The sequence below is a fragment of the Tenebrio molitor genome, chromosome 1 (assembly GCF_963966145.1).
Source record: "Tenebrio molitor chromosome 1, icTenMoli1.1, whole genome shotgun sequence".
NCBI classification, from domain to species: domain Eukaryota; kingdom Metazoa; phylum Arthropoda; class Insecta; order Coleoptera; family Tenebrionidae; genus Tenebrio; species Tenebrio molitor.
In genome coordinates this window covers 32,940,731-32,964,533 of record NC_091046.1, presented here as the reverse complement: position 1 = coordinate 32,964,533, position 23,803 = coordinate 32,940,731, and the positions used below count along the sequence as shown (strand labels likewise).

Genomic DNA, 23,803 nt, shown 5'->3' with positions numbered 1-23,803 from the left:
AACACTAATTTTATAAAGATGCAGTTGTAGCCTATTTTTAATGATTTTGTGACAAGTGCATCGTGGTACACCAGATTGTTGAGATAAACAGGCTATGGATATCTGTAGTCTTTTCCACCATTTCTTTCAAATCCTTGAGTATTTCATCAGATACTGGTGCTCGTCCTAATGATTTACCCCTGCTAATTGTTCTGGGGTGCGTTCATGAAATTCACTCGAGTAACTCTGGAGTAACCCAAGGCGTTTATGACAACATCTGCGTTAACCCAAATATCCGGATAGGGCGTTCATAAGGACACCTAGGTTTTGCACCCAGTTAACACTTTTAACCCACCTCTAGCGATGGGTAAAATTAACACCACATGCGCACGGTGGATGTTGTGTTGGTCAACCGCGTGGTCATTTCATTTTGTTACCGCCAATATTTTTGAATGAGGTTAAGTTGTTGTTTTTATTTGCAAAACGATTTAGCTATTTAAAATATTATATTGAAATGGCTACTTCAATACCTAAATATTCCTTAGTTAAGGATACTGAAGGGAACAATATGAAAAATGAAAATGGGTTGTCATTAATGTATGATGAAACAAGTTAATTATTTTAGACCTATCTACCTAATTGAACAATAAATAGAAATAATTAAATTTTAGATAATTGTTTGGTGTATGTAGAGGATGAAGACATAAGTCAACCTGTGGAATCCGAAGCTGCAATTCTTAGTGATAAAACTTCAAATGATGAAAGTTCAAAGTGTGCAAGTACAAGTTACCAAACGGATCTTCCTGATATAAATAACAGATGGGAACATAAGGCAATTCTCATGTTAATTGATCAATATAAATCGTCGCTATCATTATTTACGTCGACAAGTGTGAGAAATGATGTAGTTTGGAAATCCATTTCAGCAAAATTACATGAAAATGGTTTTAAATATAATAGAACTCAGTGCGAAAATAAATTTAAAAATTTGAAAAGACAATACCAAAAAAAAATTGATAGTATGAGAAATACAGGTGCTGCTTCAGTAAAATTTGAGTATTTCAGTCAATTTGATGAAATCTTTGGGAAAAAGCCAAATGTCAATCCAATTGCAATAGCTTCATCTTCTAGAAGACAGACAGACATGGAGACCAAATTAATAGAAGATGCATTAGAAGAAAATACATCAGATTCAAACAACAGTAATATTAAAGATGTGCAAGATAAAATAAAGAAGAGGAAATCTAAAGCCGAGAAATTCTTGGAACATATTCAAAACACTGAAAAGGAAAAAGAACAGAGCAAACGATTTCGTCATGAGCAGTTGATGGAAATTCAAAGAGAAGCCATACAAGTATTTGCCCAGAAAATGGATAAATTAATTGATAAATTGTAAAAATCAAGGTTGATTTTTCTTATTAAGTAGATATTGAGGAAAGTTTGTTAATTTTTTTTTTATCAAAGTTTTTATTTTGTTTCATAAGATTGTTTATTTTTTTATTATTAGCTTGTTTTTGTTTTTTATTATTATTGATAAAATTGTAAATTCAATTTTTTTTCTTCTTTTTATTGAAAAGGTTTGTTTTTGAATGTATGCGCAATAATTATGAAAATTATGTTTATTGAGAAATAATTTCATTGATTAACAATATCCACTATCCACTTCTTACATAACTTTTTACTATTAACGATGATTCCATAGAAAATCTACCAGAGAATCCCTAATATGTCGCCCATGTGGCTCCATAGCTGCATTATCAGCATTTTGATCATCATTATCTAATTCTCGACCTTCGTTTATATATTGGTCAATTAAGTCATCATTGTGTAGCAGGCAAATGTTGTGCAATACACATGCAGCTAGAATTGTTTCCGGAATTAAATCAGTCCGATTCATATCAATGTATTTCAGTCTTCGAAACCGTCCTTTCAATAATGAAAATGCTCTTTCAATGACTTGTCTTCCTTTAGATACTGCAGAATTATAATAAATCTGCCTTGCAGTTAGGTTGCCTCGGTTGATGTAAGGTGTCATGAGCCATGGTAGTACAGGATATGCTTTGTCTCCCAAAATATACTCATTATGTGGAAAAAATCTTTGTGGGTGATTTTGAACACCTTCATAAATGTGAGAATTTCTGAAAATGCGATTATCACTAACTGAACTGGGATATCCCACAAAGCAATCTGTAAATTGTAAACAGGGATCACAAACAGCTTGCAATGTCATTCCATAAAAACACTTTCTGTTTATATAGGATTCAGGATTTTCTTTTGGAGCTTTAATAGCAATGTAAGTTCCATCTATGGCTCCTATAGCATGTGGGAGTCTGCATAAGTTTTGAAATTTGCGTTTTAATCCCTCTATCTCATTTTCTTGAGGCCATTTTATCAAATTTGGTGCAATTCGGCATAAACCTTTAATTATTCTGACAAAACATACAGATAGTGTAGACTTGGCCAAGTCAAATCTTTCCCCAATAGATCTAAAAATTAATAACGTTCATTACATTACTTTATCCATTTATTACATGCATTACTTTCAGATGATAATTTTGTATTAAACTTGTATCTACCTATATGAATCAGGTGTGGCTAAAAGCCAAATTACTGCAAGCAGTTGTTTTTCAGGTGAAACGTTTGGAGGACCAGAAGTATGTCTTATTAAAATAGGATTCATTATCGACAAAAGATGTTCGAACGTTTCGTAAGTCATTCTAAAATGACTTTGAAATTCGGTCGAATTATAATGGGCAACAACATTTTCCACATATACAGTAATACGAATGGGTTTTTCTCCTTTCTGCAATATTAATAGCAAACCATTGTTGACCACGTCACTTTCCTCGTCATCTGACTAAAATATTAGTTTATTTAACGAGTTCGTGTGTAAATTGGGCTCTTTATGGCTGACTGGGCTAGTTTAAACGCGAGTGAAACGAGCGTTTTAAAAGCCCACGAATGCCATAAAGAGCCCAATTTACACACGAACGAGTTGAATACAATGTTTTTTTGTTCGACGAGCCCCTTAAAGGCTTCAAATCGCTTAAAATCTTTAAAATTAACTTGACATTTCGTTTTGACAAGTTGTGACATTTATCAAAATCCGTTCACACAGGAGAAAATTCTCAAATTCTGACAGTGTCGAACAAAAAAACACGTTTATGTCTAAATTATGTCTATTTTTTAATACATATTTAATTATAGGTACAAACCTCTTGGTGATTTAAAAAATTCTTAGCAAATGATAATATGTTCATTGCAATTACTTTTTTAATCTTATTACGGTTACTATTATTATTCATGTTTTTTTTTCAACTTTTAACCTCTAAATGCCGATAAATGGCAGGTTGTGTGACAGCTCTGAATTTTTAGGTTTTTACTCGGGAGCGTTCATTGAATATGTCGACCAGTAAACTACTCGACGCCATACTAACACAACTCGTACTCTACTCGGGTAGTGTTTCATAAACGCACCCCAGATTGTTAAAAATCTGTTCACAATGTTGTTCAGATATTTTGATGGAATTCATTTTTACAAACAGATAATCCCCATTGTTAAACCTTCCATTTCGAAAGTAAAAAACAACAATGAACGTGTTCTGTTCAACAGAATAAACCATTGTAAAGAAAATAAAGCTAAAATAAAACATAAAACATTAAAGCATAACCTCACAAATTTTGCCAGTGTATTTACCTCTAAAAGCGGACGTACTTGCAATTTTTATTGAAAAATACTGATTTTTGGTGTATATTAACTGTGATTAACTGCGATAAAACGAATATAAGGAACCAAAACTCGACTGACAAGCGCAAACGAAACGTCAGTCACTAATGTCAGAAGTGACCGTGAAAACGAACTAGAATTTGGCATCGGTTTCAAAAAAGCGGAACAGTAAAATTTTTTTCCAAGGCTGGCTTGACCAGACAATCATTTATAGAGACCCTGTAGTATTTTAAAAGTCAAATTTCATGGCTAGTGCTACTTTTTTGTGTTAACTCCTTTCTTGCTTTTCTTTCAGTACCACAAGATGTTAGAAAAAAACAAAGACTGGAATTAGACACTATTTTTAATTCTCTCTAACTTTCATTTTAACTATTTTGGCATAAAATTATTAGGGGAGCCAATAATAAAAATAATAATAAACTCTTTATTTTTACATGTAAAATCCTATGTCTCGTAAACCAATTCTACACCCGGTATATACTGGAGCTAATACAGATGTTGATCCCTTGGAAAAAGAAAATGAAGCAATTGGAAAATCCGGTCAAGTGGTAACCACTCTGATGAACCTTTATCTGAATAAAAACCACTTATGCTTATTTGGCATTTCATCAATCTGGTAGTAGTGAATGCTTTCATATTGTAGAAAGATCGACTAGTTGATGGCGGCCAAAGCTTGACTTTGAAAGAATTTCGATTGGCAGTAGCAGCAGGACTCATTGGTGCTGACCCTCAAACACCACAACGGGGCCGGCGAAGTACTGAGCCAGTGGTGAATAGGCATAAGGTACATGTCCCACTAGAACGAAGAACAGACAAGGCGGCTGACATGCCAGTTCATGGTACCAAAGTTCGATGTGCCTTTTGTAGCACCAGAGAACGTCCCCATAGGACGAGATGGCATTGTTCCTCATGTAATGTAGGCCTTTGCCTAACGGAAAAACAAAATTGTTTTCTTTCATTTCATAAAAAATTAAACCTGACAATTTTCTAGAATGCTGTTTTTGTTCCACCGTGGAACCGTTTTTTTTTTTTTAACTGAGTTTTGAAAAAATTATTACTGTAGAATTGTATGATCATGGGTCGTTATAATTACGTTGCGCGCCAAAAAGTCAAATTAAAAAAAATATATATTTGGGCCACAAAGGGTTAAGTAATAGCTATTTATGCACCAAGGGCGTTACAACGATGATTACGCCCGGAGAACGATGAATCCAGCTCGAGGGCTTTAGCCCGCTATTACTTAACCCTTTGTGGCCCAAAGATATATTTTTTTTAATTTGACTTTTTGGCGCGCAACGTAATTATAACGACCCATGATCATACAATTCTAAAGTAATAATTTTTTCAAAACTCAGTTAAAAAAAAAAACGGTTCCACGGTGGAACAAAAACAGCATTCTAGAAAATTGTCAGGTTTTATTTTTTATGAAATGAAAGAAAACAATTTTGTTTTTCCGTTAGGCAAAGGCCTGCATTACATGAGGAACAATGCCATCTCGTCCTATGGGGCTTTCAAACGAGGTGTCACTTGACATACCCTTCCATTTGAAAAAAAAATGTTAGGGGTGGTTGCGTACTTCCAAGAACATACAAAGACCAAATGCGCCAAAATGTGAGCAAGGACAAACAAAAATCGCCCTGTTTCGCGATTTTTACAAAAATCATCTATAATCTGTTTCAAAATCAAAAATCCACCAACATTGCATTCTGCCTCGACAATTCAACTCGCATTCTCTCGACCAATCAGATTTACGAAATTGATCAGTACGGACCAATCACGTTTGTTTTAAAAAAATTGCCGCGGAAATTTTCACTAGTGAAAATTGCCACCAAAAATTTCCAACAAAATGTTTCCACTAGGATATTTTATTTTCTATTTTATTAAATTTTTCAATCTTCGCTCGGTGAATTGTCATGCCGAATACAAACTCGTGGGTACGAAATTGCCGGAAATTTTCTCCTCAGACCACTCGTATTTGTTTCTTAAGACAATTTTCACTTGTTCGCTTCGCTCACTCGTGAAAATTGTCGCCGAAACAAATACTCGTATCTGAGATCGAAAATTTCCGGCAATTTCGTACCCACTCGTTGTATTACTATTGAAAATGCAACCGACAACGTCGCCAACTTTTGTTTTTAGTGTGTTTGCAAGTGTCGGAAAAAGTGGGGTTATGAAAGAAAACTGTTGGCAGTCGTTTTAGTCGTAGTTCATCGTGTTTTTTTATTATTGTATTATTTCATTCAAAAGGTATGATATGGTACCTAGCTACCACCTTTTTGTACATAATAATTATTTTATGTTACGTAATAAACTCAACAGTTCGATGTCAAATTTTGGCGGAGCATTGAGCCAACCCAAAACAATGAAATTTACTTTAGGGATTTCTTTGTTTCTGCCAACATAATTCAACAGGTGGTGGATTTTTGATTTTGAAACAGATCATGACCAACTTCATTAAACTATGTTATGGCCATTCCAATTCCATTAAAATGGGCTTCGTATGAAGTATGTCATGGATAGTGATGAAGTGGTGCCACCTGTTTGTTAGACATCAAGGTAAAATTGCCGTCAAATTTGAAATTTTGTCAATCAAAAAACTCTGAAAATGCTCATTAAATGCATTATTTGTGGCAATTCTGAAAAACCTTTATTTCAATTTCCCAGCGACAGTGGAGTTAGAGCTAAATCGTTTGAGGTTCTTCGGGAAATTTGTGGTACTAGAAAAGAAATTCGTTAACATAGTTTAATGAAGTTGGTCATGTGATGGAGATGAATTGGCGATATCTAGTGAAATTTAGAATAACCACACATTTAAAAAGTTAAATATCAGGTTATGTTATATGCCATTTCATTGTCAAGAACTGTCAGTTTATACTTTTATGACACTATGGCAGGAACATGAAAAATTAGTTAGCGTCTTAGAACCTCGAATTCTGTAATTCTTGCATCGTTTTACTCCGAAATGATCAAGTTCCCCGACGAAATTCGCATTCGGAGCGGTTTTGCTGTGATCTTTCAAACTTGCTTGTGTAAAAACCTATTTAGAGGAAAGTTAGCGTCTTAAAACCTCGATTTCTGTAATTCTTGCATCGTTTTACTCCGGAATGTTCAAGTTCCACGACGAAATTCCGATTCGGCGTTAGTTTGCTGTGATTAGTCTATGGCTGTGATCCTTCACACTTGCGTGCGTAAAAACGCATTTAGAGGAAAGTTAGCGTCTTAGAACCTCGAATTTTGTAATGCTTGCTTCGTTTTACTCCGAAATGATCAAGTTCCACAACGAAAACGTATAAACTGACAGTTTTTGACAATGAAATAGCATATAACATAACCTGATATTTAACTTTTTAAATGTGTGGCACGGCCTCCTTGATTTATAAGAGACTCGTCTCTTATCCGGCCTGTCGCATTCGATAAATGTCTGTTTTTGAAAATTCCCCATAGACAACACAGTAAACCTATAGAACGCAAACTCCTATGCATTTTATCGGTTTTTTTGGAAACGCACCCACCACAAGCCGTCAGGGGACGCTGCCGTTTTATAAAAATAAAAATCGCGGAAACTTATGCCAAAATTAAAAAAATATATATTTTGACATATTAAGTCATAAATAATAAATCTACTGTTACGAGAATTTGCAGAGTGCAAAGGTATTTAAACCATGTGGAACTCGCCATAGATTTTCAAATCCAATTAAATATCCTGTGCATTTTATGGAATGGATTAAAACACGGATAACAAGCAGTTATCAACTTTGTAGTCTATTAAAGTGTAGGTATAACAGCTACACTGTGTGTGGACTTCATTTTACCACACGAACGGCACGAACAATAGATTGCTGAATGTGGCCGTACCCTCGACTCAATACAACTTCCCTCCTTTTCCAGTCCAGACTTATTAATTCCAGTAATATGTAGTAAAAAAATATTGATAATTATAGGTATTTTAACTGAAAACTATTTTTTATAGAATTTTCATCCGATCTACTGATCTACGATATTTCTACTGAAGACGCTATAAGTAAATCCTGTTTTATGTAGTAATGAAGATATAAATTCTTGTGAAAGTTTCAAAAAGAAAATAAGAAAAGCTGAGCATAATCAAAATTATAAAAAGCCAGAACGTTAATCCAAAATTCGGGCTGCAACTACGGGCTGCAATGTACCGAAAACGTTGCATGCAAAATTCGATGTCAAAATAAAGAGCAAAATTTTGAAGGTGAGGAAGCCATAAATCTCTGTTTGTCGCAATTGAGAAAAAGAAACACCAAATCAAAATTTATAAAAATGCAATGGAAATGTATCAAAAAAAATTGAAAATAAAAACTTCAAAATAAATGTAGTCTTTTAATTTCATAAATAAATTATTTTGAAAATTAAAATAAATAAAAAAGCCAGGATATCCAGCTGGCTGTGTCTTATTTTGCACCTACCACAAGCCAGTAGATGGCGTCGGGACACAAAAAACTATGGGAGTTTGCGTTCTATACATGGATTTATTAGTACTGGATACGGCGTACAGCCATCGTAGTTGAACAAGACGTACCATCTATTTCTGTCGCCCTCAACGCATTATCTGGGTATTAGCACTATCCTTTAGCGAGTCCCCCAACTCTGATTGGTTTAAATTCTCAATCAATCAATTATTTATTACTCTCCTGTCATTCGTGTCATCTTTTTTCTAATCTGTTTCTCTGAAGTTTGCATAGTTCAGGAGTATTTGAACCGTTAACTTTATCAAGTATTATTGTTTTAGAACTTGAACATATTAAGAATGACTAATTCGTCTAAAGCCAGGTATTCTTCACTCTAATGTGAAACACTGACAATGCTGTTGGTAAAGATTTCACAAAAGGAAATCCAGGTTTGAACTACAAAGGTGAAGAGAGTTGTCTGCCTTCAACAACTACCTATATTTTTGTGAACCACTTAACTTTAATTTGTGCGTAAATTCAAACTCACACGTATCCATGAAACTTACAAAAAAACACCAAAATAAATATTAGTCGTAACAGATTCTTATATTTATTCATTATTAAATAATACAGCTTTGTTAAGTTTACTTCTTATCTTGTTTTTGTTTAGAGCTTTCGCAGTTTTCTTACATTCGTAGTGTATTTCCCTTTGCTCGTCAACATGTTCGATCATATTTACATGTCGTTTTGCTTTTCGAGGGCTACTAAAATGCTCTTCTGTTACATCTGCATTATATTTCGAATCTACTGATTGAGTAGCCGTAGTTTTATTTTCTAACAATTTTTAAAAATAGGTAAGTAAGTTATGAAAGAGAAATTAAATATTTAAGTTTTATACTCTCTACCTTTGTTGCCACTACAATGTTCTTCTGAGAAATTGAGGTTAAAGGGGGCATTAGATGTGATACGAAAATTCAGGTATTGTGAAGATACCTATTCAAACCCTTTTTAAAATTTTGCATGGTTTTTTACATTCATCCTATTCAGAATTCCGAAAATGTTTTGAACAAATAACCGCATTGTTTGCAACTTTGATTGTCTCTTCCACACTGATATCCATTTGTTTCTTAAGAAGGTTTCTTTTGGAAAACTGAAATCATTTTTTCACCCAGGTCTTCGGTATTTGTAAAGAATCGTCTATTTTAGGTACATACCAGTGAAAAGATAAGTTTTGTCTTGAAGAACTATAAGGAGTAGAACAAATTCTGCAGGTTTTCATTATTGCAATTATTCTATTTTACGAATTCAGGAAGTTTTATGACAGTTCAGACCACAGGTTCAGACTTTTGAATTAATTTCAAACTTCAAAATTGACATTTGCGAAACATCAAAACGACATACGTATTGTAATAACAGAGAGAAACATATTTTAATACAGGTTAGAATGAAATGGGGGAAGGTACCGAAGTCTGTGATATGTTTTTTCAAAGTCGACATATGTTTATAGGGTATTGCCGTATCCAGTACTAATAAATCCATGGCATAGGAGTTTGCGTTCTATAAGTTTACTGTGTTGTCTATGATGATGGACTATGATGATGGACATAGACAACACAGTAAACCTATAGAACGCAAACTCCTATGCATTTTATCGGTTTTTTTGGAAACGCACCCACCACAAGCCGTCAGGGGACGCTGCCGTTTTATAAAAATAAAAATCGCGGAGACTTATGCCAAAATTAAAAAAATATATATATATTTTGACATATTAAGTCATAAATAATAAATCTACTGTTACGAGAATTTGCAGAGTGCAAAGGTATTTAAACCATGTGGAACTCGCCATAGATTTAAATATCCTGGGCATTTTATGGAATGGATTAAAAACACGGGTAACAAGCAGTTATCAACTTTGTAGCCTATTAAAGTGTAGGTATAACAGCTACACTGTGTGTGGACTTCATTTTACCAGCAAATACTTCGGCACGAACAATAGATTGCTGAATGTGGCCGTACCCTCGACTCAATACAACTTCCCTCCTTTTCCAGTCCAGACTTACTTCCAGTAATAGTAAAAAAATATTAATAATTCTATTTTAACTGAAAACAATTTTTTATAGAATTTTCATCCGATCTAATGATCTACGATATTTCTACTGAAGGCGCTATAAGTAAATTGTGTAAATCCTGTTTTATGTAGTAATGAAGATATAAATTCTTGTGAAAGTTTCAAAAAGAAAATAAGAAAAGCTGAGCATAATCAAAATTATAAAAAGCCAGAATGTTAATCCAAAATTCGGACTGCAACTACGGGCTGTACCGAAAACGTTACATGCAAAATTCGATGTCAAAATAAAGAGCAAAATTTTGAAGGTGAGGAAGCCATAAATCTCTGTTTGTCGCAATTGAGGAAAAGAAACACCAAATCAAAATTTATAAAAATGCAATGGCAATGTATCGAAAACAATTGAAAATAAAAATTTCACAATAAATGTAGTCTTTTGATTTTATAAATAAATTATTTTGAAAATTAAAATAAATAAAAAAGCCAGGATATCCAGCTGGCTGTGTCTTATTTTGCACCTACCACAAGCCAGTAGATGGCGTCGGGACACAAAAAACTATGGGAGTTTGCGTTCTATAGGTTTACTGTGTTGTCTATGATGATGGACATGACCAACTTCATTAACATAGTTTAATGAAGTTGGTCATGATGATGGAGATGAAGTGGCGATATCTAGTGAAATTTAGAATAACCAATTAACCACACATCACGGCCCCCTAGATTCATAAGAGACTCGCCTCTTATCCGGCCTGCCGCATTCGTAGTTCTAAGCATTATTTTTGTTTTATAGGGTGCGCCACAATACGGGGCTTATGTGTTGTACTGGTTGCCTGCCTTGCAGGAAATTATTGTTTTATATTCGTGTTTTCAACATTTTTCAACAGTTTTAACGCACACATACATCTGACACTTTTTCAAAATATCAAATCAAAAAGATTTTTTATGAACGGTAAATTTAATTTCAACAATTTTCTTTTTTATTATTTTTTTTATTTGTCTGTGAGTGCAAGTTACAAAAATTTACAATGACAGGAAGTTCTAATTTTTAAATAAGTGTCTCACTCACATTTTACCATGAACAGGACAATGAATTAGTGAATTTCCCGAAAGATTGAGGCCAAGATATTCTTCAAAACAAAATTTATATTTTCCTTTGGAATGCTTGGTAGAATTTCTACAATTATTGAAAATTGTATAGTTTGCGAACGAGAAATTGGAATTTTAGCTTCTTCACTTGCAATGGGTAGATTGTAAAGATTATAATAATGAAGATTTACGATAGTGTAAGTTTGTCTACCTGCTAGTTACTAAAAAGGGATGCCGAATATCGGCAAAATGCAGATTGTTTGTCCCTCCTGGAATGAACTGCTCATAGCCGTAAATCTTCATTATTATCTATAATGTTTAACCTTCCTAAAACCCATTGCAAGTGAAGAAGCTAAAATTCCAATTTCTCATTCCCAAACTATACTAGACCCACAAATTGATCATTGGGGTAACTTAGCCTTCCTCTATCTTAGTAAAAAATTAATTCCAGTAAAGGGATTTTCTTTTTCGAATTTGAATCTTGTAAATGTGACAAGAAATAATCACATCCATGGACTGCCTCCGTTATTTTCATAATTAAGTAGCCACATAAAAAAGCTGTTGCCGTCGTCTCAATTGGAAAATTGGTACTTGGCAAATAAGTAAACGAAGACAATTTTTCTAGTTTTTCCAAAGAACTATCTTGCAAGGTGACTGAAATATTTACATTGGTCCTTAAATTTTGGAATCTTAGTAACATTTTACTACTTGCATATTCTGCGGCACTCATGATATTACCAGTATGATCTCTCAGTCCTATCTTCTATGCCGCATTTAAAGTGATATCATTGGGTAGTTTATGATAAGAAATGTTAACTTTATGTCGTGAACTAATACATTTTTTCTTTGTTTGTGGCATTTTTTAAAGTTTCGACTGCACTTAGTTTTTCAAATTGACAATTTATTATATAAAATGTCATTATTCATTCGTAGTTTTGGTTGCATATACTAATATATGGGTCACATTAAAGTCGCTAGATGGACATCCTATATGGGGAATTTCATAGACAACACAGTAAACCTATAGAACCATGGATTTATTAGTACTGGATACGGCAATACCCTATAAACGTATGTCGACTTTGAAAAAACATATCACAGACTTTGGTACCTTCCCCCACTTCATTCTAACCTGTATTAAAATATCTTTGTCTCTGTTATTACAATACGTATGTCGTTTTGATGTTTCGCAAATGTCAATTTTGAAATTTGAAATTAATTCAAAAGTCTGAACCTGTGGTCTGAACTGTCATAAAACTTCCTGCATTCGTAAAATAGAATAATTGCAATCATGAAAACCTCCAGAATTTGTTCTATTCCTTATAGTTCTTCAAGACAAGACTTATCTTTTCACTGGTATGTATGAACCTAAAATAAACGATTCTTTACAAATACCGAAGACCTGGGTGAAAAAACGATTTCAGTTTTCCAAAAGAAACCTTCTTAAGAAACAAATGGATATCAGTGTGGAAGAGACAATCAAAGTTGCAAACGATGCGGTTATTTGTTCAAAACATTTTCGGAATTCTGATTAGGATGAATGTAAAAAACCATGCAAAATTTTAAAAAGGATTTGTAATATAGGTATCTTCACAATACCTGAATTTTCCTACCACACCTGATGCCCCCTTTAATCTCAATTTCGCAGAAGAACATTGTAGTGGCAACAAAGGTAGAGCGTATAAAACTTAAATATTTAATTTCTCTTTCATAACTTACTTACCTATTTTTAAAAATTGTTAGAAAATAAAACTACGGCTACTCAATCAGTAGATTCGAAATATAATGCAGATGTAACAGAAGAGCATTTTAGTAGCCCTCGAAAAGCAAAACGACATGTAAATATGATCGAACATGTTGACGAGCAAAGGGAAATACACTACGAATGTAAGAAAACTGCGAAAGCTCTAAACAAAAACAAGATAAGAAGTAAACTTAACAAAGTTGTATTATTTAATAATGAATAAATAACTATAAGAATCTGTTACGATTAATATTTATTTTGGAGTTTTTTTGTAAGTTTCATGGATACTTGTGAGTTTGAATTTAGGCACAAATTAAAGTTAAGTGGTTCACAAAAGTATAGTTGTTGAAGACAGACAACTCTCTTCACCTTTGTAGTTCAAACCTGGATTTCCTTTTGTGAAGTCTTTACCAACAGCATTGTCAGTGTTTCACATTAGAGTGAAAAATACCTGGCTTTAGACGAATTAGTCATTCTTAATATGTTCAAGTTCTAAAACAATAATACTTTATAGAGTTAACGATTCAAATACTCTCGAACTATGTATGCAAACTTCAGAGAAACAGATTAGAAAAAAGATGACACGAATGACAGGAGAGTAATAAATAATTGATAGATTGAGAATTTAAACCAATCAGAGTCGGGGGACTCGCTAAAGGATAGTGCTAATACCCAGATAATGCGTTGAGGGCGACAGAAATAGATGGTACGTCTTGTTCAACTATGATGGCTGTACACCGTATCCAGTACTAATAAAGGTAGAATGCACTGTTGGTGGATTTTTGATTTTGAAACAGATTATAGGATTGAACTCTAACCTATCAAATTGGCATCCGCAGATAGGAATATTGTTTAAAGCAAATGACTTACTTTGACGTTGTCTGATATTCCTTAGACGACTGTTGAGTCCATACAGCCCCTATACAGCTGCTCCAATGTTCACTAGTTCGGTGCATATTGAAAACTCTTTTTAGTATATATTTACATGAATGATTTAACACGTAAACCGAACACATTCAATCAGCAAAGCGCAACACACACTCTCAACTCACTTTTGAACTCTTACCACATCAAAACTTTACCACCAGCAAATATTTAGCTGTTGAATGTCTACCTAAACTCGTTTCTTCGTTGATAGTTTGTTGTTTGGTTAGTTTAGTTTACCTCGCCATCCTGACCACGCGCGATACAAAGTTCTGCTGCGTGGTGCGTGCGCAGAGCGCGCCATGATTTTAACTCAAAGCGCAGACGCATGTCTAATTGTCTATCAACCGACGAAAGTGATTGGCCCGCAGTTTGTAAAAGTACCAATGAAAAATCTTACTAGACTAGAATCTAAGATTTCTGAAAAGATTGTCGTTTCAAGTACAGGCTGCAGCGCAACATAAATAAAATAAAACAAGGAGAGTCGGTGCATTAATTGGGTCCTCGGTTTGCGTATTGGCTGTGCACACCGTTCACAGGCCGGAAGAGGGCGCTGCAGTGGTGTTGCCCCATGGCCTACTAAATCTGAACTGCGCTGCGCTCTGCGCTTATTGCGGCCGTAACAAACCAGGGGTAGGGCACTCTAATAGACGACCTTGAATCAAGTTTAATATTTTGCGGCAACTACAAATGGCGCTCAGATCAGAAAAAAATTAAAAAATTTGCTACTACCAACACAAATTAGTAATTCCTACGGTTGGTCATCCTGGATAAATCCCAATCGCATTCACTTTCCTAGTAATTCCCAGAAAAGTGTTGCGAGGCATGACGCAATTTAGTGGAAAGTGGAAAAATACATGTAGATTTTGTGTTTTTGTGTTCAATTTTTAAGTACTTTTGGACAATTTGTAAAAAAAATGAAGCCGTGTTGTGTACCCGGATGTGAAAATATTCCAAATCGCAGGTAGGCTGTAAAAATTAAATTTTTAAACTTTGATAATAATCAATCAATGTTTACGAAAAATCAAAATTTATATTTAATTATTTATATTATGTTTGTTTCTCAGGCGTTAAGGAATCTTCCAAGACAGAAGACTGCTTCAGTCACCTTCAGGAAGAATATAAATATGTATGTTACTCCTGAAAAAATAAAAGGTAGGTCTGTTTTTATGTTATAGTTCAAATACCTAATTGATACTTATTTTAATTTAGATGCGCTTCGAGCTTTACCTCGTACCATCATTGGGCATTCTCCTGAATCCTGGTCTGTGGAAGAGCCAGAAAAGACATATCCAGCGATCAAATTAATTTGTAATCGAGTTATCCATGAATCCGAAATCGTATGTCGTTTCTTGAACAAAAAACAAAGGTTAGATCTGGACAGTGGACATATCAATCTAAAAGACATACGGATTCAAATCCATGGATGACTCGATTACAAATTAATTTGATCGCTCTTTACTTACCACAGACCAAGATGGTGAGGACTTCTTTGTTTACCACTCCCACTCAAAGTAAGAGATGAATCCAATTATCTTTAAAAAAATATTGGAATTTGTATTTATTTTATTTTTTTACGAGTATTGTTTTACTATTGGGGACACGGAAAACTGGGCAGATGTGTCATTCATTGTCAACATTTCTAAACCATACCTTAGCTACTCATAACCAAGCTTAAGTTAATTCGACAGTTTTTTTGAAAATATCAATCATAATGACGGTAAAGGTGCATTTACATGACACTTTTTGAAATGACAATAACAGACTGCCCAGGATTTCATGTTCCTCATTGTACAATATTGTTTATAAGGAAGCCTTTAAAACACGACGCGTAGCGGAGTGCTTTTAACGTCGCAAGTGCTTTAAAGACCCTTAAAAGTGTATTATACGCTATTTTTTATTATACTTGCACTACAATCTGAAAAATATAACAAGAAAAGTAAATTCAAATACCTTTTCCGAAGTAATCTGTGTCATTAATTGTTGAGATAGAAATGGTCAATTGTTGTTGTTTCGTTCTCCTGTATATTTATTAAAAATTGTGTATAAATGTGTATAATAGGTATGTATTATTATTATTATTCAAAATGTAGGTGAATTTGAAAAAACGGGAAATGACATATGTATTTCGTAATGTAATTTGGGTTTTAAATATTTGTCAATTAATTGTCTACTCGACAGTACCTATCAAATAATTTTTAAACACTTTGTCATTGAATTATTTATTTATATACTGACATACCGTCAAAATATTATAATATATTTCTAAAAAGCTATTTTCAAACTGACAAACATGAAAAGAAACGTGTCGGGTTTTTTTTGACATTTCCCGTTTTTTTTTTTTTTTAATTGAAATACATACAATTAAAACCAGACATCACTTTTGTGTTACGTCAAAATCCAAATGTGTAATTAATGCTTTTTTGACACTGACATTTAAATGATGGCTAGTTTTTTTTTTGCCGGCCTTTGTACGTACTATCACGATCATAAAATTTTGGACATCAAACTTTTGTCACATTTAAAAAAATTACTCTAAACCATGCTTTATTGAAACTGTCACATGAAAGATGAAATTGTTGTCAATTTGACACCGGTTTAAAATATAATTTTTTAAATATTTTCTCGGTAAATCTGACATTCACATTTTCAAAACTGACACAATCAAAATTGAGGTTATTAATACATAAGGGTCGTTTTAAAATGTATGACAGCACGATGACATTAGTGTCCAAAATTTTTTGATCGCAATATATGTGTATATCACGGCCTCCTAGATTCATAAGAGACTCGTCTCTTATCCGGCCTGCCGCATTCGTAGTTCAAAGCATTATTTTTGTTTTATAGGGTGCGCCACAATACGGGGCTTATGTGTTGTACTGGTTGCCTGCCTTGCAGGAAATTATTGTTTTGTAGACGTGTTTTCAACATCTTTCAACAGTTTTAACGCACACATACATCTGACACTTTTTCAAACTCTCAAATCAAAAAGATTTTTTATGAACGGTAAATTTAATTTCAACAATTTTCTTTTTTATATATTTTTTTTATTTGTCTGTGAGTGCAAGTTACAAAAATTTACCATGACAGGAAGTTCTAATTTTTAAATAAGTGTCTCACTCACATTTTACCATGAACAGGACAATGAATTAGTGGATTTCCCGAAAGATTGAGGCCAAGATATTCTTCAAAACAAAATTTATATTTTCCTTTGGAATGCTTGGTAGAATTTTTACTATTATTGAAATTATTGTAAATTGTATAGTTTGCGAACGAGAAATTGGAATTTTAGCTTCTTCACTTGCAATGGGTAGATTGTAAAGATTATAATAATGAAGATTTACGATAGTGTAAGTTTATCTACCTGCTAGTTACTAAAAAGGGATGCCGAATATCGCCAAAATGCAGATTGTTTGTACCTCCTGGAATGAACTGCTCGTGTAAATCTTCATTATTATCTATAATGTTTAACCTTCCCAAAACCCATTGCAAGTGAAGAAGCTAAAATTCCTATTTCTCATTCCCAAACTATACTAGACCCACAAATTGATCATTGGGGTAACTTAGCCTTCCTCTATCTTAGTAATAAATTAATTCCAGTAAAGGGATTTTCTTTTTCGAATTTGAATCTTGTAAATGTGACAAGCAATAATCACATCCATGGACTGCCTCCGTTATTTTCATAATTAAGTAGCCACATAAAAAAGCTGTTGCCGCCGCCTCAATTTGAAAATTGGTACTTGGCAAATAAGTAAAGGAAGACAATTTTTCTAGTTTTTCCAGAGAACTATCTTGCAAGGTGACTGAAATATTTACATTGGTCCTTAAATTTTGGAATCTTGGTAACATTTTACTACTTGCATATTCTACGGCACTCATGATATTACCAGTATGATCTCTCAGTCCTATCTTCTATGCCGCATTTAAAGTGATATCATTGGGTAGATTATGATCAGAAATGTTAACTTTATGTCGTGAACTAATACAACATTTTTTCTTTGTTTGTGGCATTTTTTAAAGTTTCGACTGCACTTAGTTTTTCAAATTGACAATTTATTATATAAAATGTCATTATTCATACGTATTTTTTGTTGCATATACTAACATATGGGTCACATTAAAGTCGCTAGATGGACATACTATACGGGGAATTTTCAAAAACAGACATTTATCGAATGCGACAGGCCGGATAAGAGACGAGTCTCTTATAAATCAAGGAGGCCGTGGTGTATATGTAGAAACGCCTTGTTTTATGCATTCGGTTTGCTCGTATATCAATTTTTGTATTCTTACATGTTTTATAATAAATATTGTAACATTTTATTTGACCTTGTTTTGAATTATCACCCTAAAAATTTTTTTGGAAGCAGTGCACAGACCATCAACAGAATTAAGACTTTCAAAACCCGTATAAAACATGGGAGACACTGACAACACTAGCGCTGCTCTAGCGTTAGGCCAAACTAAATTACCGAATTTACTCGTTAATCCGATCGGGAATTTCCGTTTAAAAAGAAGGTTGATTTGAATATTAATTAATAATGTCATCAGTAATTTTGAATTTTCTAATTTCTGTCAAGGTTTAGTCAATAAATTTTATAAATTGTTCTACAAAATAAATTACTCCAAACCAGTATCTTGAGATAATTTTTCGTTATCTCTTTATTTGGTAAGTTATCTTTTTCTTTTTGAAAAAGTACGAAATATGGTTTTTCAGATCATAATTTTTATTTTATTTATTTGGATACGATGGATAGAAGCTTTAGGTAAATGTTGCACCAACCTTCAAAACAGATACTGCCTTTATTTGCGAGAAACATTTTAGCAACAATTTCTTTACTCAAAAAACAAAACTCCATAAATACGCCCTGCCGTCGATTTTTCTTCGTGAAGACAAACAAACTTCAATAAATAATGTTAGATCAGCTGAACAAATTGAAAATTCTAGGATTACTGAAAATCCCACTGTAGAGAATCTAATCCTTCCTGTTATGCCCAAGGCCCAAAATAGATACCCAACAAAATCTTCTAGTGTGTTGCAAGTACCTACTTGAATGCAAGAAAGTTAGTAGTCTTACTTCAAAAGCTAGAAACATTTATTAAGTACATGGACCGAAATCAAAATTAAAAAATCTTTTGCACGATTCTAAAATTATCCAGAAATTTTAGAAGTTAACGCAAGATCAAATTATTGAACTAGATCTACCCTTCAATTCAGTTTCACTCGCCTTAAACTAGCCCACTCATGCTCAAAAAATCCCAATTTATACACAAACTCGTTTAATGAACTACTAATTTGTTGTATATGTTAGAATTTGTATTAAAATGTTTAATACTTATTTAGTCGTTTCTATTTTTTTTTAAATAAGTATCAATTTAAATCAAATTGAAAAAAAAAAATAGGCAACTAGGTATACAGAAAGTCAGATATGCAACTTGTTATACATTAGTTTGGCCTAACGCTCGGGCAGCGCCACTTGAGCGCGTCCCCGAAAATGTAATCCCACTTGACAGTCTTACTATAGTTTAATTGTCTGTGAAGCAGTGCATAGTACAGGATTCAATTTTGCCGCCTTAGCACGATTACAGGCCTCCAATCAACTTTTTACCGACTCTTCGTAAAACTTTTTTGCGGCAACTATAGATGGCGCCGAAACTTGTTATCCGTTGAATCTGAGAGAGTGGCCAATCTATTCTCTTCTTTATCTAGGTAACAAACTACCGTGTGAGCAACAAGTACTGATTGAGTTGGCAATAAATTCTGGTGATTTTTGGTAACTTTTATGTCATGTTCCAACGAAAAAACCATTTTATTAATAAAAGATTACAAAAACCAAGACGTTTAAATATGAAATGTATACCAGCTGTCAATAGTGTCAATAAAACAAACCGAAATAGGTACAATTCACAGTCTTGAAAATTTTATGTAAAATTTTTTATTGCCAACTGTAACAGTTATTGTTGCTCACCCTGTAGCTGAATGATTGATTCGGCTAATCTCAAAAAATCAAAAATCTACCATAGATAAAATAAAGATAAATAGAATGCAAAGTCCCTTGATTTTTTTTGAGCAGCAAATGTGGCGTCATCTGTTGAGTTGTGGACGGTGCAATATTTCATAGCCTACTGGATGTTTTCCATTATTACTTTATTTTTATTATTTAGGGCCGGTTTCACCAACGTCAGTTAAATAATTTAACAAACCGTTAGCGCTATTCTGTGAATAAATGTGACAGATGTCGTTTCACCAACCACAATTAGCACTATTCGTTCAATAAATCGTCTATTAAATTAACTGACCAAATTTGGTCAGTTAAAACCCCAGTTAAATTAATGTGACAATACATTTGTCATTTTAATTTTAATACCAAAATAAGAAAATTTGCGAATTTGGAAAATTGATAACAGATAAGTAAGAAATAATTACTAAATTCTTGAATAAGCAATTTTGAAAGTATGTTGTCGTCATCGTCATCGGATTCATCAGATGAGGAAATAAGGCCTCCTATAAGAAGACCACCAAGACCAATTATGCGTGGCGATCCTTTTACGGAATACACTGAATTCCAATTTAAATTACGTTTCAGATTTTCTAAAATTGGCGCTAGGGAAATTTTAACATTAATTGAAGAAAATCTGGCACATTTAAATGATCGAAACGATCCAATCACTCCCGCGTTACAACTTCTGATAACTCTACGGTTTTATGCTACTGGAACGTTTCAAAGGTGCATAGGGGATCTGGTAAACGTATCAAAATCTTCTGTTTGTAGAATAATTCATCGAGTAACAAATTCCATAGCATCTTTACGCCATTATTTTATACGTTTGCCAGATCGCAGAAATGAAATTCGAAAAATTCATAATGATTTTTACGGAATTGCTGGGTTTCCCAATGTGCTTGGAGCAGTAGACTGTACGCATATCAAGGTGCAGTCTCCAGGAGGTGATCATGGGGAATTATATAGAAATAGGAAGTCATGGTTTTCTATCAATACTCAAGCTATTTCTGATGCCAATTTAAAATTTATCGATGTTGTTGCGCGATGGCCTGGCTCCGTACACAATTCTACAATTTTTAATGATTCACGTATAAGAATGCGTCTAGAAAATAACGAATTTCCAAATTGTTATTTATTAGGCGATAGTGGGTATGCATGCAAAAGATACTTGCTTACACCACTTCTCGTTGTTAACAATAGAGCAGAGCAACGATATAACACTGCTCATAAAACCACAAGAAATGTGGTTGAAAGAAGTTTTGGAGTACTGAAGAGGCGTTTTCCATGTTTGGCGATCGGTTTACGTGTACAAATTGAAAAAGTACTTCCAATTATAATCGCCACAATGATTTTGCATAACATATCAATTGATGTGAATGAGGACCACCATTGGGTGGTCTTCTATTGAGAAGATCCAGAAATAGATATTCCACCTTTCGAAGAACCAGATGATATCTTTAACGTCGAAATTATTAACAACAATGAAAATAGGGCTGTTCGTACGGCTTTAATTAACACCATTTTTAATAGGTAGTAAGCATCTAATTTAACATTTTATATTTTTACGTGCACCTTTATAAAATAAAATAAATTTTGACAAAGAATTCTAATGAAAAACAGAAAAAATATTACAATGAATTTAACTGTTTAGTTTTTAATAGGTTATCCAATTCTTTTCCCTATAAATCTTCTAACTCTTTTTTCGAATAATTTCTAATGCTTCAATTTGTTTTTGATATTTTTTTTTTTTAAGGCCCATAATTCTCTTTGAATAGAATCGATGCTTGTGTTTCTTTTACTGTTCTTATTAGAACGGATGTTTTTTAAAAACGTTTTAATTTTAGTATTTTCAGGGACTACAACAGCCTCTGCAGAAGTTTCACATTCCTCCTCTAGAATATCGGGGCTGGTACTTAGATACAGTTGCTTTTCGTGTTCAGTATTTATAATGACTGTTTCATCAATCTGGGCCTACTCGTTTACGTATTCAGTGATATCATTATCAATATTATGATCATATATGTGATTAGAGAAATCATGAACTGATACTGGTAACTCTATAAAGAAAGTACAGCGATTATTACTGTTATTGTTACAATATTTTTTGTCAAATTTTACCGTTACTATCATAAGGATTTTCATGAGGCGTTATAGTGGGTCCTAATAAATTAACCAGCATATTGTCGCAAGTTGTATTAACTGTGAGAGTTTTTTATTTTGAACCACCTCCAGTTTTATAAGTTTGCACCTAAAATTTATTAGAACCATTAAAATTTTAATTCAAAATTTTAGAATTTTACTACCTTTTCATCGGCCAATTTCTTTTTTGTAGATTTTTTTAAATTGTCGTAAAGGAGCTTCAGTTTTGAGCATTACGCGTACCGGTTTTTGAGCTGGCATTAAATTGGTGCAATTAAGTTCCAAATTTCACGTTTTTGCTTGGCGCTAATAGTATCCGATTTCTTATTTTCGATTATACCCTTTTTATCTGTAACCAACCCTAACAGATACTCTTTTTCTTCTTCAAGAAAATTTTTGGATCTTTCTCTTTTTCTTTTTTGCCCTTGATCCATTCTCAAATCGTCGCAGCAGATGATTGAAATGACGTAAAACGTCAGAATAATTTAATATTTTTGGGTACAATCAATGAGAAAATTATTTTAAAAACAGTTGTTATCGAAATAGTTAACTGAACATCAAAATTATTTGGTGAAACAACTTTTTCCTTAACGTACAAATAAAAGTTATTCGTTAAATAAGTAACTGACGATTTATTTACTATTGGTGAAACCGGGCCTTAATAATTTAAAAAAGATAATAAAAAACAGGTTTATTTTAATATTTTTTATTTTCAACATCTTCTTATACATTTCTACAGTGTAGGAAGTGCAAAAAATTCTCTTAATTTTGAATAAGCTCTCCTAGATTGTTTGTAAAACGCCAATGCTAAGATTTTATTTTCTGTAGTGTATTTGCGCCCTTTTAGTTTAACGTCTCTTTTTTTCGATTGTGCCAAACAAAAATGTATTGCATCATCCCCCAAAACTTTACCTTTTAACTTCATTTCAAATTTTGAGAATAATTTCACACGGCATTTGATTTTTTCAACAGAAAACTGGTTACTTTCTTTTGAAGTTTGTATTTGGTTATCGGATATCTGGTAAGGAATTGTAAGAAGTCAATTCGGGAATTCTTTTTTCGTAATTTCCATGAATAATAATCCTTGTTGGATCATCCTCATTTTCTAAAAAGTTTGAAGATGATTATTATAGAATTTTGATTCTAAATAGTTTTCACTTTACCCATTGGAATTTGTGAGCTAGGTATTGCCGTATTTTTCACTCTATTGTTCGTGTCGTAATCGGAAAGTCTGAAATGTGGATGCACAAACCGTATATCCATTGTAAACTTTCATTTGATCGATTTCGAAGAGATAAACATTGCCCATTCTTTGTAACCATTCCCGAAACCGCGCAGGATATTTTAAAGGATTGGGGAACATGTGGCGGGTGCTAGCACTTTTGAACACTACATAGCTTCATAGTAGTTATTACAGTTTTAGCTACGAACACGAATTGTCGTATTTAAATTTTTAGAAAAGACGTGATAACAATACTTCGTGACATGAAAGTAAATGAAATGAATTGAGACAACTTTGATTTCAAAAGTTTAAATCTTCCTTCCAAATTTGCGCCATCTCTTGGCTTGTGGACGGTGCGATAAACCATTACCATGGATTCTGTTGCACAAAATTGATAGGCCTCTTTTCATTCTATTTGTCTTTATTTTATCTATGAAATCTACCATGCTAATATTGCCACACACATTTTATAATATTTAATTCCAAAAAATCTTTGTCAA

General features: G+C 33.3%; 5 long non-coding RNA genes across 7 annotated transcripts; 3 read left to right on the top strand and 2 right to left on the bottom strand.

Annotated features, from left to right (window-relative positions):
* On the top strand, window positions 1–2,842 carry LOC138130236 (uncharacterized). The gene is made up of 2 exons (XR_011159531.1): window positions 1–590; window positions 651–2,842. It is a non-coding gene; the product is annotated as an uncharacterized lncRNA (long non-coding RNA).
* LOC138130232 (uncharacterized) lies at window positions 1,584–3,940 on the bottom strand. 2 transcript variants are annotated; one of them, XR_011159528.1, is made up of 4 exons: window positions 3,677–3,940; window positions 3,195–3,618; window positions 2,556–2,836; window positions 1,584–2,465 (listed from the first exon to the last, which is right to left on the bottom strand). It is a non-coding gene; the product is annotated as an uncharacterized lncRNA (long non-coding RNA). The 2 variants fall into 2 exon arrangements; XR_011159529.1 differs by lacking the exon at window positions 3,677–3,940 and having other exon boundaries at window positions 2,520–2,836; window positions 3,195–3,479.
* A 5,779-nt stretch (window positions 3,941–9,719) lies between these two features.
* On the top strand, window positions 9,720–10,613 carry LOC138141346 (uncharacterized). Its single transcript, XR_011163107.1, has 2 exons — window positions 9,720–10,186; window positions 10,242–10,613. It is a non-coding gene; the product is annotated as an uncharacterized lncRNA (long non-coding RNA).
* Window positions 10,614–14,728: 4,115 nt separating this feature from the next.
* On the top strand, window positions 14,729–18,263 carry LOC138137239 (uncharacterized). 2 transcript variants are annotated; one of them, XR_011161648.1, is made up of 3 exons: window positions 14,729–14,904; window positions 15,008–15,095; window positions 15,153–18,263. It is a non-coding gene; the product is annotated as an uncharacterized lncRNA (long non-coding RNA). The 2 variants fall into 2 exon arrangements; XR_011161647.1 differs by having other exon boundaries at window positions 14,729–15,095.
* Window positions 18,264–22,771: 4,508 nt separating this feature from the next.
* LOC138140645 (uncharacterized) lies at window positions 22,772–23,733 on the bottom strand. Its single transcript, XR_011162681.1, has 2 exons — window positions 23,245–23,733; window positions 22,772–23,186 (listed from the first exon to the last, which is right to left on the bottom strand). It is a non-coding gene; the product is annotated as an uncharacterized lncRNA (long non-coding RNA).
* Window positions 23,734–23,803: the final 70 nt, after the last annotated feature.